Below are 18,380 nucleotides of genomic sequence, written 5' to 3'. Positions count from 1 at the left end.
ATAACTCATGCAGGTATTTTCCTGGGATACAAGTCTAAAGGTAGGAGTTTGGGGTAAACAACATGGTTGGTTTTAGGATAGGCAGACATTCCTCATTTGCCATTCAATGACCACCCCATGGTGGTTCTTTCCAATCTGCTTCCCATTGCCTAGGAGCTCTTTATTATTAGCAGCAAGAAACAGCACACTCCTTACACACATGGCTGCTGCCCAGAACAGTGTTCGTCAGCTCTGCCTGCTGCTTCTCATTATGTTGTGTGCATTTTAAGCAATGCTAGGATTCATACCGTGGTGTTGTTCTTTCCCTTGTCTCCAGGGCTCATCTGAGTGAAAACACACACACACACACACACACACACACACACACACACACACACACAACCGGACTTATGATTTGCCGCTTTGGAGAGAAATGACATTGGAGTTTGTGGTTTGCCACTTTGGAGAGTCTGTTAGAAATGACGTTGGAATTTCTGCTCTCTCCTCTCTCTCTCTCTCTTCCTCCACCTGCTCCGTTGGAAGCCACTTGCCATATTATATGTACAAAGGAGAAATGAAAGTTTTCAGTTAACAACTAGCAAGGTACTGAGGCTGTTGTAAGGAAGGCTGCTTATTCATTCCTGGCTACTAAACCCCAAAATAACCACACAGAAACTATATTATTTAAATCACTGATTGGCCCATTAGCTCTAGCCTCCCATTGCTAACTCTTACATCTCAATTCAACCCATCTCCATTAATCTGTGCATCACCACAAGGTCGTGGCCTACCAGCAAAGTTCCGGCATATCTGACTCTGGCAGCAGCTCCATGGCTTCTCTCTGACTCTGCCTCCTTTCTCCCAGCATTCAGTTTAGTTTTCCCTGCATACCTAAGTTCTGTCTTATCAATTAGCCAAGGCATTTTCTTTATTCACTAATGGTATTTACAGCATACAGAGGGGAATCCTACATCTTGAAACCTTCTAAGTTTAGTGTGACTGAAGTTCAAATGGATTCTTTTCCAGTTTATCTCTTTAAGAACTGTAGCATCTGCTGGTAGCTTGGTTAAAACTTCCTGAGACACTTTGGGCTAAACATATTCAGCACATTGTAAGCAGCTACAGGATTCCTAGCTCACAGAAATTAAGAGGCAATGTATGTTTGTTCTCTTAAGCGGTTAAACTTTTAAAGATAATTTTCCATTTGGCAATAGAAATCTAATACCCCCATACTGTTACAAAAATTGAGTTTTTAATAAAAACATTCTCCACTGTGGAATCCAGATGGCTCCACACGTAAGTTCTATCAAAGATTTAATTAAGAAATAAGATTGGACTTACAGAACCTCTTTCAGGAGAGGCAAACAGACAAGTCACCATTAATTTTATGAGATCAGCATAATGCTATTACCCAAACTAGACAACATGATTACAAAAGAAAATTGCAAACCAATTACATCTCCTAATCACAGATAAAAATAATCTTAACAAAATGTTGGTACATCAAATTGAGTAATATATTAAAACCATGCCACATTCCAGTCACATTACATCTAGAACACAACTGCAAGATATTCTTTTGTTTTATAGAGATAGGGTCTCACTATGTCGCCGATCTTATCTTCTCTTGCCTCAGCCTTCAGAGTGATGGGATGACAGCCATACACTATGATGCCCAGAAAAATAATTTCAAGTATCAAAAATCAATATGTACAGAGGATATAAGTTCAGGGATAGAATGCTGGCCTAGTACATTCAGTTTTAATCTCCAGCTTCACAAAAAAAGTAAATAATGAAGAATTCAGATTACACTGCAACCAACTGAGTGGGAAAACCCACAATGATTTCAAGAGTTCCAGAAATAGAATTAGACAAAGATGAGCCCCCGTGTGTAGCAAATCGATGGAAAGCACGTGGGAGGAGATTATTGCTCAGTGTTGAGCTACTAGACTCCTGTCACCACCTCTTCTGACCAGCATTGTTATAGGAAGAAATTCTAACCAGTCACTGAGGAACAAAGAGGAGACTGGAAGGAAAGTATTTTGAAATCTGGTTTCATGATGCATAACTGTATACCTAAAGCAGTTTCAAAGCCTCCTTTACGTAAGTAATTTAATCGGTTGAGAATCTCAAGTCAGCATATAAAAGGCAGCTACTTTTTCTCTCCACTAGCAATGTACAGTTGAAATAGAAACTTTACAAAAGAAATCATTTGCATTAGCACCGTGAAAACGTACAGTTCCTAGAAATGAAGTCACAGAAGGACTTGGAGGCAGCAAACAGTCAAGTGTGGCTGAGGCCAGCTAATGCAAACGGACAATACAAAAAATGGGTACCTTGTTCTCTGTGGGGAAACACAAAGAAAGACAGAAATGCTTCCCCATCAGATCTATAGATCCAGTTCCATCTTAAGAAACATCACTGCAAATCATTTGAGGAAATTGATAGGTCATTTTTTTTTCATAATTGACATGAAAAATTCAAAGAAGCACAGCAAACAAAATAAAACGAGAAGGAGAAATTCTTACACTACGTATATTCAACACATAAAAAAATTGAGTGATCTGAACAGCATGGTATTGCTCAAAACAGCAACAGACAGATCAACAGCATAGAGAAAGAGATTGTGAAAATATACCTGATTTTGGTCAAATGATTTGTCACCAAGTTGCCAAAAATAATTCTATTGTGAAGGAAATGTATAGCCAATATTGTGGGAACATAGGATATCCATATGGAAGAAAAATAAACCTGCCAACTGCTTCCTATGTGGTATTATCCACAGTGGATTTGAAGGCACACAAACTCAAATGTAAAAGCCACACATACAAAACTTTAGAAATTATGATGGAGAAGTCTTTCATCCTTGGGTAAAATGAAAATTTCCTACCTACAATACAAAATGCACAAACCGTAAGGTGAAATTGGTCATTGTAATTAATCAAAATAAAAATTTCTATTATTCCAAAGACATCGGTAGGATATGACCAGTCAAGTAACACGCTGAAATAATATATTTGTAATATACTGGTCTGATAAGAACTTTTAAATAGGAAGAAGACCTAAAATCCAGCCAAAAGAAAAATCCAAGTTTAAAATGGACAAAGAAAAATATATTTGTTGCTAATAGTAAACAAAAGGATTAAAATATTCAGCACTATGAGGCACCAGGAATACAAATTATAACATAAGGAGGATGTTCCAGCCCTAAATTAGAGTTTTAAGTAGAAAAGCTGTGTCACCAGTGTCAGGGACGTGACGCTTCAAAAGATACATTATGCTCGTGGGGAGTAAAATGTAAAACACACTTGGAAAATAGCTCGACAGTTTCTTATGAAGAAAAATAAACAATAATTTGTCCAGCATTGTACTTTTCTGTTTAACCAAGAGAAGTGAAAACATAAATGGAAGAAACCCAACAGAAGATCGACTAGAGTTACTATACCCACAAAAGTATAAAACTGAAGCCTGTCCGGGGTCTTTGTCGATCCATAGGGGAATAAATCAGCTATTGTTACATTCGTGCAGTAAAATTTTACTAAGCAATGAATTACAAAAAATTACAACTTGAATGCAATTTTAAAAGCACATGTCTGTCTCCACACAAATGGAACTCCGGACCACGCACAGTTATTCCACAAGGACAGAAATGAAAATCTTCCCAGGAGGGAGAGAGTAGTCAGTGGAAGAGGCCCTGGGAACATCTTGAAGGTGTGGGCGAGATGAATGCATACACTAAGAATAAATGGTGCTTTTATAAACCTGTTCTTAATTTCTGTGGGTTTTCCTGACCCTGTCTGGCTCCTACAGTCCCTCCTCACTCTTCAGCAGGATTCCATGAGCTCAGCCTAACGTTTTTGGCTGTGGGTCTTTATATCCGTTCCCATCAATTACTGGATGAAGCCTCTCTGATAACAACTGGGGTAGCACCAATCTATGAGAAGAGCACAATGTCATTAGGCACCATTACATTGACATTTTTTTTTCTCTAATCATTTTTGGCTCTATCCTAGTTTCTGGGCTATCCAGCGTCTGGGTATTAGAGCTTGAGGCATTGTCAAGGGTAGTGTCTTTCTCAGGCTGGACCAGTCATAGGTTGGCCTCTCCCACAATGTCTGCACCACCCTTACCCAGCACATCCCATAAGCTGAACAGAGTGTAGGTAGAAGGTTATTTGTGGCTGGGTTTGATGTCCCAGTCTGTCCGCTGGAAGTCTTGCCTGGTCACAGTAGATGGCCAGTTCAGGCTACATGTCCCCTATTGCTAGAAGTCTTCGTTGTGGTCATCCTTGTAGAGTTTCCCTTTCACCGGGTTTTTGCTGACCCCAAAACGCCACCCCCATGCTGCTTTCCAGCTGTCTCTTTCAGTACTCTCCCCCTCTACCCTTCCAACCTGATCCCTCATATTCACATCTCCACCTGCCCCAGTTCACCTATGAAATCCCTTCTATTTCCTCTTCCCAAAGGGATCTAAACATCCTCCTTGGTACCTAGCTGTAGATAAGTTTCTCTCGAGCTCAGTCCTGAAGATGTTCAGTCCCAAAGAAACACACAGAAGTTTATATTAATTATAAACTGTTTGTCCTATTAACTCAGGGTTATTATTAACCAGCTCTTATAACTTAAATTAACCCATAACTCTTGTCTATGTTTAGTCATACGGCTTAATACCTTTTCTCAGTAAGGCGTCTTCATCTTGCTTCCTCTGCTTCTGGCTTATGACTGACTTTGCATTTCTTCTTCCCAGAATTCTACTAGTCTGGTTGCCCTGCCTACCTCTTGCCCGGCTACTTGCCAATCAGTGTTTTATTAAGCCAATAAGAGTGACGAATCTTTACAGTGTATGAGAGCATTATCCCATAGCACCTAGCCTCTCTGAGTCTGTGGATTCTAACACAGTTACCCTTTATTTTATACTTACTATCCACTTATAAGTGAGTACATATTATGTTTGCAAATTTGTCTTTTTAGGTCTGTGTTACCTCACTCAGGATGACTTTTTTCTAGTTCCATTTGCCTGCAAATTCCATGATGTCATTGCTTTCAACAGCTGAGTATACTTCACTGTGTAAATGAACCACCTTATCTTTATTCATTCTTAGGTTGAGGGACATCTAGGTTGTTTCCAGGTTTGGCTATTACACATATACACGCTATGAATATAGCTGAGCAAGTGTTCTTGTTGTGTTATTGAGCATCCTTTAGGTATATGCCCAAGAATGGTACAGCTGGGTCATGAGGTAGATCGTGTCTCAATTTTCTAAAACCACCACATTGATTTCCAAAGTGACTGTACAAGTTTTCATGTCCACCAGCGATGAAGGAGTGCTCCCCTTGCTCCACATCCTCTCCAGTGCGAGCTGTCATTTTTATTTTTAGTCTTAACCATCCCAACAGATTTAAGATGGATGGAGTCTCAGAGTCATTTTGATTTTCATTTTTCTGACGGCTAAAGGATGTTGAACATATCCTTAAGTGTTTCTTGCCCATTCAAGGATCTTCTGTTGAGAATTCTCTGTACCCCATTTTTAATTGGACAATTTGGGTTTTTTGATGTCTAGTTTCTTGTGTTCTTTATATATTTTGGAAATCAGCCCTCTGTCAGATGTGGGGGTTGGTGAAGATCTTTTCCCATTGCTGCTCTGTCCTGTTGATGGTGTCCTTTGCCTTACAGAAACTTTTCTGTTGCATGAAGTCCCATTTATTAATTGTCTATCTCACTGTCTGTGCTATTGATGCTATATTTAGGAATTTGTTTCCTGTCCCAATTTGTTAAAAGCTATTACCCATTTTCTATACTATTAGGTTCAATGTATCTGGAATGCTATCAAGGTTTGATCCACTTGGACTTGAGTTTTCTGCAGGGTGATAAATATGGATCTATTTGCATTTTTCTATAATCTGACATCCAGTTAAATCAGCACCATTTGCTGAAGATGCTTTTTTTCCATTTCATAATTTTGGCTTCTTTGTCAAAAATCACAGGTCCATACATGTGTGGACTTACTTCAGAGTCTTCGATTCAATTCTATTGATCTACCTTTCTGTTTTTTATGACAATACCACATGATGATGATACCTCTGAAAGTTTTTTCTTGCACAGGATTGTTTTGGCTATCCTTGGACTTTTTTGATTTCTCAGTATGAGGTTCAGTATTGTTCTTTAAAGGTCTGTAAAGAATTGTGTTGGGATTTTAATGGGGATTATAGTGAATTTATAGATTGCTATTGGTAAGATGGCCATTTTTATTATGTTAATCCTACCTATCCATTTGCATGGGAGATCCATCTTCTGATATCTTCTCCAATTTCTTTCTTCAAAGAGCTGAGGTTCCTGTTATACAGGATCTTTCACTTGCTTTGTTAGAGTTACTCCAAGATGCTTTTTATTGTTGCAGCTGTTGGGAAGTGTGTTATTTCTGTGATTTCTTTCTCTGCCACTTTATCTTCTGTAGATAAGAGAGCTACTGTTTCTTTTTCTTTTCTTTTTTTGAGTTAATCTTGTGTTCAGTCATATCACTAAAGGTGTTTGTCAGCTACAGGAGTTCTCTGGTAGAATTTTTGGGGTTGCTTATATAAGCTATCATATCACTTGCAAAGAATAATACTTTGACTTCTTCCTTTCCAATTTGTATCCCCTTGATCTTATTCTCTAACTAGAACTTCAAGTACAATACTGAAGACATATGAAAAAAAGTATACAACCTTGTCTTGTTTTTGATTTTAGTGGAATTACTTTGAGTTTCTCTACTTAATTTGATGTTGACTTTTTCTGTTCTGTCAACCAGCTACCAAGTAAAAGTATGGAGACTTCCTATTAATCATGGAAGCACAGTCTACAAACCAGACTTATTTCCAACTAGCTCTTGTAATTTAAATTAAGTCATTTATATTGACTTATGTTCTATCACGTGGCATTATCTGTCTTCCATCTTGCACCTCCTGTTCTCTCTCCATGTGTCCTGGAGTCTTCTGTCTGTCTAGTTTCCTCCTCCTCTTATTTTCTCTCCCTAGAAGATCCCATCAACCTCCTGCCTAGCTATTGGCCATTCAACTTTTTATTACACCAGTCACAGAAATATATCGTCACAGTGTACAAATATCACACATTTCTGTGCTAAAACCATCTAGCCCTGGGGCTTTTGTGGAGGTGGTGGGAGACTTTTAATGACTATTACTATTTACTTCGGGGTTGTATGCCTATTTAAATTGTTTGTCAGATCCTGATTTAATTTTGATATGTGGTATTTATTAAGAATTTGTCCATTTCTTTTAGATTTTCCAATTTTGTGGTGTATAGATTTTTGAAGCATGACTTAATGTTTCTCTGGATTTACTCAGTAGCTGTTATTATGTCTCCCTTTTCATTTATGATTTTGTTAATTTGGATTTCTCTTTCTGCCCTTTAGTTAGTTTGGATAAGCATTTATCTAGATTGTTAATTTTCTCAAAGAATCAACTTTTTGTTTCACTGATTTTTGTGTTGTCCTCCTGGTATCCATTTTATTGATTTCAGCCCTATGTTTGATTATTTTCTGTCCTATACTTATTTCAGGTGAGTTTGCTTAGTATATGGTTAGTTTTGGAGAAGGTTCCCTGAGGTGCTGAAAAGGTAGAATCTTTTGTGTTTGGATGAAATGTTCTTTAGAAATGAGATATTACCTTGGTGGATTTTTCCTTTGATTGTGAAATGTCCCTCTATCTCTTTTTAATTTATTTGAAATCTATTTTGTTAGATGTTAGGGTAGCTTACTTCTTAGGTCGATTGAAAAATAATTTTCTCACCCTTTACTCTGAGATAATATCTATCTTTGATGTTGAAGTGTGTTTCTTGTATGCAGCAAAAGCAAATTATAATGTTTTTATATACATTCTGTTAATTGTATCTTCTTATTGGTGAATTGAGTCCATTCATATTGAAAGGTTTTAATGATCAGTGATTGTTAACTCCTGTTATTTATGTTGTTATTGTTAGTGGTAGTGTGTATGTGTGTGTGTGTTTCTGTTCTTTGGGTTTTGCTGCGGTGAGATTATCTATTGTCTGTGTTTTTGTGGGTATAGCTAACTTCCTTGGGTTGTTTTCCATCTAGTACCTTCTGTGGGGCTGGATTTGTGAATACATACTGTTTGAATTTGACCTTGTCATGAAATACTTGCTTTCTCCATCTATGGTGATTTAAAGTATTGCTATGTATAGTGGTCTGGGCTAACATCTCTGGTCTCTCAGATTCTGAAAGACATCATGTCCAGGCCCTTTTGATTTTTAGGGTCTCCATTGAGAAATCATGTGTGATTCTAATAGATCTGCTTTTTATAAGTTACTTGGCCTTTTCCCCTTCCATCTTTAATATGCTCTTTGTTCTGTATTCTTCTTGTTTTGATTATTATGTCTCAGAGGGGCTTCCTTTTCTTGTCCACACGATTTAGTGTTCTGTAGGCTTCTTGTACTTTTATAGGCATGTCCTTCTTTAGGTTAGTAAAATTTTACCTCCATGGTTTTGTTACTTATATTCTCTGGGTTTTTGAGCTTAGATTTTTCTTCTTTGTCAATTCCTATTATTCTTAGGTTTGGTCTTTTCATAGTGTCAAGATTTCCTGAATGTTTTTTTTTTTTTTTTTTATTTGATGTTCCCTTTGACTCTAGTTCCTCTATCGTGTTTTCAGTACCTGAGATTCTCTTCTCCATCTCTATTATTCTGTTGGTGATGTTTGCATCTGTAGTTCCCATTCACTTATCCAGATTTTCCATTTCCATAATTCCCTCACTTTGAGTTTTCTTTATTGCTTCTATTTTGATTTTTCAGGTTTTGAACAGCTGTCTTCACCTGTTTGGTTGGTTTTTTTTTTTTTCTTTTCTTGGTTTCCTTAGCGTTCTTTAAGGGATGTATTGATTTCCTCCAATTTTTGGTTGTCTTTTCTTTGATTTATATAGGCAAGCTTATAGTTTTCTCTTTAAGGTCCTCTATCATCTTTATAAAGTTGCTTTTAATGTTGCTTTCTTGTGCTTCTGTTGCTTGGAATATTCAGATCTTACAGTCGTCGGGGCCCTTATTGGCCTAGCTGTTGTTGATTGTATTTTTACATTGGCATTTAGGCATCTCATTTTGGAATGATTATAGGTCTTAGGCCCTGATTTCTGAGTTTGTCTTTGTTAGATAGGTGTTTTTTGATCTTGTAGTCTTTGGGCCCTGGATTTCTAGTGACCACTGTGACCTCTGATCTTGCAGGGGAGTCTCTGTTTAAGTTGTGTGTAGGCCTTCTGGTGGTTAGCTTGGCTTTTGGTGCAGCAAGCAGGGGTTGGGGTCTTTGTTCTTCTGACTGCTGTGGCCTGTTTGCCATGGTTTGCATCTGTTCTCCCAACTGGTGTGGACTGTCTCTGAGCCAATGAAGTCTGCCAGAGTTGAGGGGAAGTGCTGACTGTGGAGAGGATGATACTATAGGAGGGCTTGAGCAGAAGAATGGGTCTCAGGGGGACAGAATCCATGGGGTGTGTCAGTCCAGTGGTGGGGGGAGGTCACTCACCCACTCCTCCAACTATATACCCTATTTTTTTTTGCAGGTGGGTGTAGCTGTGTTGCTCATCGTCTGCAATGATAGTATGTATTTCTGATAATGCCTATGTAAACTTTGGTGTGTCTATGACAGTATTCAGTGTGTTGCTGTAGTAATTCTAACTGTCACGGAAGAAAACAGACATGGAAGTCAGTTTTTAAAGTTTTATAATTTGGCTCTTGGTTTTTTAAAGTTTCTTCTTTTCTTGTATGTGTGTGTGAGTGTAGATGTGTATATGTGTATTTACATATGTCCATGATACTGTATGTGTCTACTTTATTTTTACCCATTTGTTTTAGGTTTGGTTTTGTATCTGGTGTTGTGCTAATTTAGCTTCTTGTAATATTTAGCTCCCTCAGAAATCATATAGTTTCTTTTATTTCTTGGCAACTTGGATTTTGTTACAAAATGTCAAATACAAAGTGTATAGAGATGAAAAAGTAAGAAGAACAGGAGTAAACTTCAAATTTTCTAACCTGAGTAAGGGTGTGAGCAGATGAGAAATGGGGGAGTTTTTTTTACAAGGGAAGGAGAATTCTACCTTATTATTGTTACACAGGCTTCATTGCCATAATAGCAAAAAGCCTTTGTTATCACCAGCATCCTTCAATACTCAGGTCAAAGACACTTGTGCAATCCATGTCGATGCTATTCAGGACTTCAGATTGTATTTTATTTTAGAATCTTTTTTTTTTTTTTTTGATGGTGATGATAGTGGTAGATAATACCTCTTGAATTCTTAAACTGGGTCTGTTAGCATCCAGCTTGCTTCTGAGAGTTTATGTAAATAAATAATCATAACACTAGGATATAATAGTGTTATCATTTCTGCTTTAGAGATGAGAGAGGAGATACTCAAGACTGTATAATCCACATCCAAGACTGCTCATCTGATAATGACTGATCCTGAAGTATCTCTCTTAACCAATACGCTGTGATCTGAAGATGTCAATCTGCATGCGACTGAGTACTTAAACAAATGCTTCTTTCTTTTAAAATATTCTATGCACAATGTAGTGTTAGTTTTGCCATTCTTTGTTTCCTTAGGGTTGATTGTTTACAGCCACAGTCTTATATATGTGTTCCTCAATTCTAAACCAAAGCTTTTACTCAGCATGAAAACATTAACACAATTTTCCCCAGAGAGATGGATTATTAGTGAAAATAAATGACAACACTCACTAGCAATAAAAAAATAACAAGAGCAACACAACAAAAGTAAGGACATCTTCTAGAATAATCTTTGCAGAAAATGAACAAATCACCTTGAAGGAGATAGAGTGTTACAGAAGACCATTGTCTAGTATGGATTGACAGGGTTGACAGGATCCTGCCAGAGAATGACAACCCACAGGCCCACAAGCTTTAAAGGACCAAAGGGAGTGGCATGCTTACAGTTTTATCTAGGTGGGAAGCAGCCAGATTTTTCTCTAGGCACATATCTCTTCTAAAATATTACTTCCTAGGAAACAATAGATTATTTGAGAAGATGACAGGGGAGTGGTGAGGGTGATGCAGCTTGTTCTTCCAACTTGTGTAGGTTATAACTGTCAATGAGACTTTTATTTATATTGTAATTTATCATTTTGAATTTACAAAAAATCTAGAATTTTATTGGATTGCATAATTTCAACATATGTTCCACTAATAAGAAAGTAAAATTATTAATCCGATGGTCTAGAGAATTATTTATGTTCTGCCAAATTTATCAATAATGTGCTCTACAGAATGTGTATATGGTTGTACTATTATCTTGTCCTTCTAGATCAATCTGGGAATAGCTTCTGTCTATCTGTAGATGCTATGGGATTGATATTTTTGAAAGTAGCAAGGTAGAATTCTCCTCATTTGTGTTAATCTGGTATTGTCTCACAATTATGTTCATGACATACACCAAAAACACCCCAGAAGTCCCATGAGCTCATTCCGGGTCTATCATGTCTTAGCTTCTTTATTTCAGTTCTGTCCCCTGAATAGTAACATCATATGTGACCAGCTAGTTAAAGCACTACTTACCAGGTTTTTTTTTGAAAAATGCCATTTATCTTTTTATAATTTAAAAGGAGTTTGTGAATATGTATTTTCAGGATTAGAGGACTGTTTGGATACTCCTTAACTTCAAACTGCTCAAAACGATTCATCCCTAAATGAATTTTTAATGTTATTTAACAAATTGTTTTCTAATTGAATTATCTTTTCACATCTGCTTTTCACTGTCAGAAAATTTCACTTTTACTTGTTCATTTAATTATTTTTTATATCAGAATTTAACAATAGAATTTAATTTTACTCAATAAAGTAATATGTATAGCTGCTTATTAACATCCAATATTGACAACACAATACATATTGTGAACTCTCCTCCATGTGTGGGTGTTCTAACTGTACTTACAAGGACTAGTAAATGATGCTTGCTTCAAGCTAACAACTATGTTAGATTCCTCATGATCACTTTTAGAACACATTTCTAGTTTCTTGTCCAGCATGATGTTCATGACAGAGACTATTTACAAAAACACCCTGTCTTATTCCACTTTTTCTAGCCCTGAAATCAAGGAATTACCCTGCTTATTATCCATCTCTGTGTCTTCAGTTTCCTGGAAAGTCCTGGTTCCGTTGAGTGGGGAATAACATTCATAAGCAAGTATCTGCACATACAATGTACAGTAAACTTTTGAATCATTCTGAAGATTTTGCACATTATCTTCAATAGTAAAAAAAGTAAAAACAATATTAACATTTTTCAAAAACAAATGAAAGATTCTAATGCATAATACTCAGAGAAATCACACCATGGAATACCAGATAAACATTGAACATATCAGAAGGTCTATTATATTGGTGAGGAAGAGAGCCTAATATATAGTGATTTTTTTTTTAAAAAAAAAGAAAAGAAGTATATTACTTACTGCTTGGCATTGTTTATTGCAATCAGTATGTTCTTTGTTATGCTTTCAAGAAGAAGAAAATGTAAAACTCTGCAAGTCTGCATACTTTATTAGAATACTTTTACTTTTTATGACAAAAATACTTGTCACAAATAATTTAATAAAGTATTTATTTTGGCTCATCATTCAAGGAAATATAGTTCATCATGACATGGGAGCACTAGAGGTCACACTTCATAGACTGTCAGGAAGTAGACAGATGAACATGGATGCTTATGTCATCCCCTTGTCTCCCTGCTCAGTACAGAGCTGTGTTCATGGAAACGCCCCCCTCACATTCAGGGCGGGGTTTTCCTCCTCCATTACATCTCCCAGAGGTATCTCCAGGTAACTGGAGATCCAGTCAAGTGGACAATGAAAACTAAACTATATACTAAACCATTTTTTTCCACTTCAGGCTAGAATAAGAAAGTGAAAGTTTTATGTATTTGTAGTTTTGGCATGAATTTTATCTAATTTTAAATCTAAATATGAATTTGAAATCAATAAATACAGAGTCAAAAAAATCAAAGTAATTCGAACATTAATTGCACTCAAGAAGATAAGATAATATCAAGGAGAGTTAGGGAACTGGACCACATTCAACATCAGTCAAATTCTAAGATTATAACTCACTAATCAGTTTATGATAATTCTCTCAAATGGTGTCAATCTTGTTCAAGTTTTACTTAGTGTCAAATAAATGCTTTCTTGGGCATGTTAACTTTAAGTTGGAAGAACTTAAACTATGACTAAGTAGGATGAGTAAATACCTCTGGGATATATTTCCCATCTATTTAATTAATGGGTTTTAATCCATTCTTGATTTCTGTGGGACCTCCAAGGACAGTTATGCTATCACAGATGGACTGTATAATGACATTGACCAGCTTAGGTCACACGTAGCCAACTTCCATGCTTCTCCCAGAGGGTTGGATACTATTTTTTATGGTATGCATATTAAGTGGAATTTGATTTAAACTTGAAGATAACTGAGAAGCAGACCCTTCCAGGCAGAACAACCACAGTGCATGTCCTGAGATGGCAGTGTACCCTCTAACTGAAGATCAGGTGGAGGCCTGTGTGGAGAGCAGTGGCTGAGGGCAATAAGACTGAGTGACATGCGGAGCACAATTAATAAAAACCCAGAGACAGATGTTGGGGTTCAACCTGAAGGTCAGAAAAGCAAAACAGCCAGCCACTGGCTCTTAGCTCTGGTGCAGTCTGAAAATAGCAATCCTGTCTCTAGGAATCTCAGAATGAGACTGTGTCTGAGAATCTGAGAGTTGAATCCTCCTGTCTTTTATTCCTCTCTAGGGCTGGAATTAAAGGCGTGCACCACTACCGTCTGATTTCTATTGCAAACAGTGTGGCTACTGGGATTAAAGGTGTGTGTCATCACTGCCTGGTCTGTAAGGCTGACCGGTGGGGCTGTTTTACTCTCTGATCATCAGGCAAGCTTTGTTTGTTAAAATACAAATGAAATATCACTACAGACAAAAACTTAGAAGAAGGATAATCTATAAAAGGGAAAGGATATTTTGTGCAAGGGCAGGATAGGAAACAAGGATTTTACTAAAAAGGTTCAGATGAAGGAGATGGTTTGGGCTCTGCTTTAAAGTCCCACACACTTACCACTGTGGGGAAGCCCGTCAGGGAAGGGATTTCAGTAGGACACCACTACAACAATGCAGATGAGAGATGGGGGGTTGGGATGGTAATAAAGATGGAGGCGATGTCTTCAGAACTGATAGACTTTATTTGCAGAACAGATGAGAGGCTGGGATGGGGCGTGGATAAATTTTAGATTTTATTCTGATCATTGAAAGAAAGGGAATTGATATTTCCTGACATAGAAAAGAGATGGAGAAGAGAGTGTTTGAGAGGAAATGGACTTGGTAGAATTTTTGTGTTAGATTTAAGCTGAGTTTATGAGCCTGGAGTGTTGAGAAGAGATGGGACTGGAGAGAAAGATTTAGGAACTACTCATTTATAACTAGTGTTTAAAGCCTTGAGTGATTTAACCTAGAAACTCATCTATAGATGTGACTCAGCCTGTGTATTATCTCTGTAGCACATGTATAGAAGAGAAGGGTCCAGAATTGGCCCAGGAATGATCTACAACTAACTCTAAAAGATGATCCCTGTACTGGGGGTTTCCAGTGTGTTCTTAATTTGGCTTGCCTTCTTCTACATTTTTAGCCATCTGGAAACATCTCTTCAAAACACAGCTTATGTAGGAAATTTTATCATTCTGGTATTAATATCATCCACTATTGCCTGAAATATTAGTAATTTCATAGGAATGCTTCTGTGCCCAGTATGGAAAACTTTGAAATTATAGGAAGTGACATTCTAGGCTAGAGGAAACCAGGCTTCATGGTTTGTAATATACAGGTTGGGTCACATAATTTCTGTGTATAGATAGAGGTTAAAGAATCTCCAAACATAGGTTGTCGAAGTTAGTTCTAAAAGAAATATGTTTGGTGTCTAATCATCTCATAGTCTTTTTTTCTCAGCATCTAATTTTTACGTGTGTGTGGTGTGTGTGCCCCACATGTATGTGGGTTATTATAGAGGACAGAAGAGGGTCCCCTGGAGCTGAAGTTACAAGCTGGCTGTCAACCGCCTGTGTGTATGTTCAGATGCTCACTGCAGTCCTCTGTGGGAGCAGCAACTGCTCTAAACCCCCGAGCCAACTCTCTGGGCCCTCATCCCATAGTCTTAAATAAAGAAATGAAGGTCTTCACTTGCAGTAATAAGATTAAAATACCAAAAGCTATTCTCTAAATAGAGAATACAGACATGCATGCCCACGCACACAGAGCTATAGTTAATGGCCATTAGCAGAGGCATTCGCTTAGGGATATAAGAAAAGTTTTCTGCAAAAAAATTAAATTTTAAGGGAAATAGGCTCATTATCTCTCAGGAAGCCTACAACTTTGTCATTCTTAAACTACTCTCCATTGTAATTGGAGTATTTGTAGATCCTTAGAACCAAAGGAAACTGTAAGAAAAAATTTTTTCACTTAAAATGTATTTATGTGTGTGTTTGTGCATGTGCGTGTGTGTATGTGTGTGCATGTATACTTGTTTTGTGGCATGTTTTGCTCCTAGAGAATACCAGCATTGCTTATTTGGCAGTAATTATTGGGCATCAATGGTGTACAAAGTAAAAATTTTATGCTTATTTGTACTATATGTATACAACTATTTTTAATCCATTTCAGCCTTCTAATTCTTAGTGTCTAAGGTATTGCTCTATAATGTTAAAAACATTACCCCATTGTCTTTCAAGTCTTTATCCACATAGGATGTGAGTGCATGTTTATGTGTCAGTGCTTGTGGATAACAGCACACAACTTTGGTGCCTGTTCTTGCCTTATACCTGGAGACAAACTACGGTGAGGTTTGCAAGTGGTTAGGTCAGGCTATCTGGCCCATGAGCTTCTAAAGATTCTATCTCTGCCTCCCATCATGCTGGATGCGTCCACCAGTGTCCTTTGTCAACGTCACAGATTCTAGAGTCACCCAGAAGGAAGGAGATTGTCCTCTGGGCCTGACTGTGGAGACTGTCTTGATCGAGTCAGTTGAGGCCGGAAGTCCCACCCACTGTGCACGGCACCATTCAGTGTTTGCCTCTACAACACATCCTCAGTGTAGCTTCCTCTCTTTCCACTCCCCCCACTTCTCCCAGCTCCCCTCCCCTCCAGATCTACTCCCCTTCCTGTCCCCCCAGAAAAGAGCAGGCCTCCCATGGATATCGACCAAACACGGCACAACTGGATATAATAATACCAGGCACAGCCCTCCCGTCAAGGCTGAGCGAGGCAACCCAGCAGGAGGAAGAGTACCAAGAGACTGCAAAAGGTTCAGAGACACCCCTGCTCCCCCTGTCAGGGGTCCCACAGAACACCAAGCCATCAACCTTCTTTGGCTGAGACCATGGATCATGTAAATGGAGGAAGTGACCGAGAACCCATCCTCAATCGCTGCTCCTTATTTTCTGAGTGTGGCTGTACTGTATCAGTTACTTCAGGCTTCTCTTGCCTTGACGTTTATCCCTGATGCAATGCACCCTTGACTTGTAAGACAGCAGAAGCCCTGTCCCCGTTATGTTGATTTTGTTGGAGTACTTTATGACAGCTATGGGGATTGAGAAGACGCTGTAGGGGCACAGATGTAGCTACTGTGCTTTACAGGTGTTTTGGGGATTCAAACTCAGATCATTGTCCTTGCAAGCAAGCCTTTCCCATGGAGCCATCTCCCCAATCTTCCCTTGTCTTTGTCTGGTTTTACAAAGAAATACTATGAGATTTGATGTGTGTCTGTCTGGTTCTTTAGGGTAAGCACACAGAAGAAGGAAGAGTTAAGTTATTTTGCAGTCACAAACAACCCAACATGTAAGTTTAACTACAAACATCTTTCCCACACATGGTAGATGCTTACTATACGTTTCTTGTAACACTCCTTCATCTTATCTTCAGAAAACAGGTTGAAGAAACTGTACCCATTCAACGTGTTCCGCTCTCTTGGCAGAGAGAGACAAGACAAAGCACACACTCCCAGCCCTTATGCAATCACTTCTGTTCATTGGTCAAACTAGGCCTCATGATTTTCAGGAGCATTAGGAAGAGAATGTATCCTTCCAAAGGTACCAGGCACAATATTTGGCAAACACAAATGGTGTTTTCTTCAGACTTTAAGAAATAAGATTGGGCTGAGTTGTGGTAGTGCACGCCTTTAATCCCAGCACTAGGGAGGCAGAGGCAGGTGGATCTCTGTGAGTTCAAGGCCTGGTCTACAGAGGTAGTTCCAGAGTTACAGAGAAACCCTGTCTTGAAAAACACAGAAAGAAAGAAAGAAAGAAAGAAAGAAAGAAAGAAAGAAAGAAAGAAAGAAAGAAAGGAAGAAAGGAAGAAAGAAAGAAAGAAAGAAAGAAAAAAGATTGCTCCTTTTTTCTCATTATCTGAGGCCTTTCTCCACTTAACTTACAAAGGCATTGAAATACTTCTTAGAAACCAAAGGTCCTATCCAGCTATGAAATTCCTCATAGGCTCCATGTCAATTGAGAGAAAGGGCAATTTTTGGAGGCCAAGTCATTGACATTCTTGTTACTGGAGAATTCTTATCACACAGCCTTCTGTACAACATCCCTATAAGCTATGTTTTCCCCATGGAAGACCTTGCTATTTAGGTCTGTCTGCGATCACTTATTCAGACATACACTGCCATTAACCTCTGATTCTCACTCTCCTTTGTATCCGTCTGATGGAAATTTTAGAGAAACTGTAACTTTCCTCATGGTTATAATACAGTAAAAAGAATGCAATACTTTAAGTTGAAAGAAGTCTGTTTGTTTTATCTCAGAACACCGATGTTCCTATCTAGTCTCTTCACTAGGCAGTAATTGACTCTCGGAGAACCCCAATTTTCTCATCTTTCTCAACAACTGTCTCACACAACTGCTGTGAGAGATTTGAATTAAATAAAACACACAAGGCATGTCATAAAGCCAACAGGAGAAAACTTGGTATTAGATGTTGCTGTTGTCACTCTAGCGTGTGCTACACATTTCCTGCACGCTATTGATTCCAGAATAGGAGAAATAACAGGAGGTGTCCTGAAGCTCCAATAGGATGCTTTCCTGCCTACTTTCTTGTGAGTAAAATATTCGATTTTGGAAAGAGACTAAGTGGTGAAACAAATGAAAAGATCAAAATCTTCTAGCATGTTCCACGTGACGTCATCACACTGTGCACATTAACGATCTGACTCAATAGATGAAATTTCTCTTGCCAAGAATCAAGTGGCTTTTAACTGCCATGGATGCGACTGTCCCTGGTTGACGTGGCTTTGCCTCAGTCGCTTTTTCACCTGTTAGCAATCACTGTAACTGGAGACCTACTAATCATCACTGTAA

Source organism: Microtus ochrogaster, chromosome 4 (assembly GCF_000317375.1).
Source record: "Microtus ochrogaster isolate Prairie Vole_2 chromosome 4, MicOch1.0, whole genome shotgun sequence".
NCBI classification, from domain to species: domain Eukaryota; kingdom Metazoa; phylum Chordata; class Mammalia; order Rodentia; family Cricetidae; genus Microtus; species Microtus ochrogaster.
The sequence above is the reverse complement of the archived record's forward strand: the minus strand, read 5'-3'. Positions refer to the sequence as shown.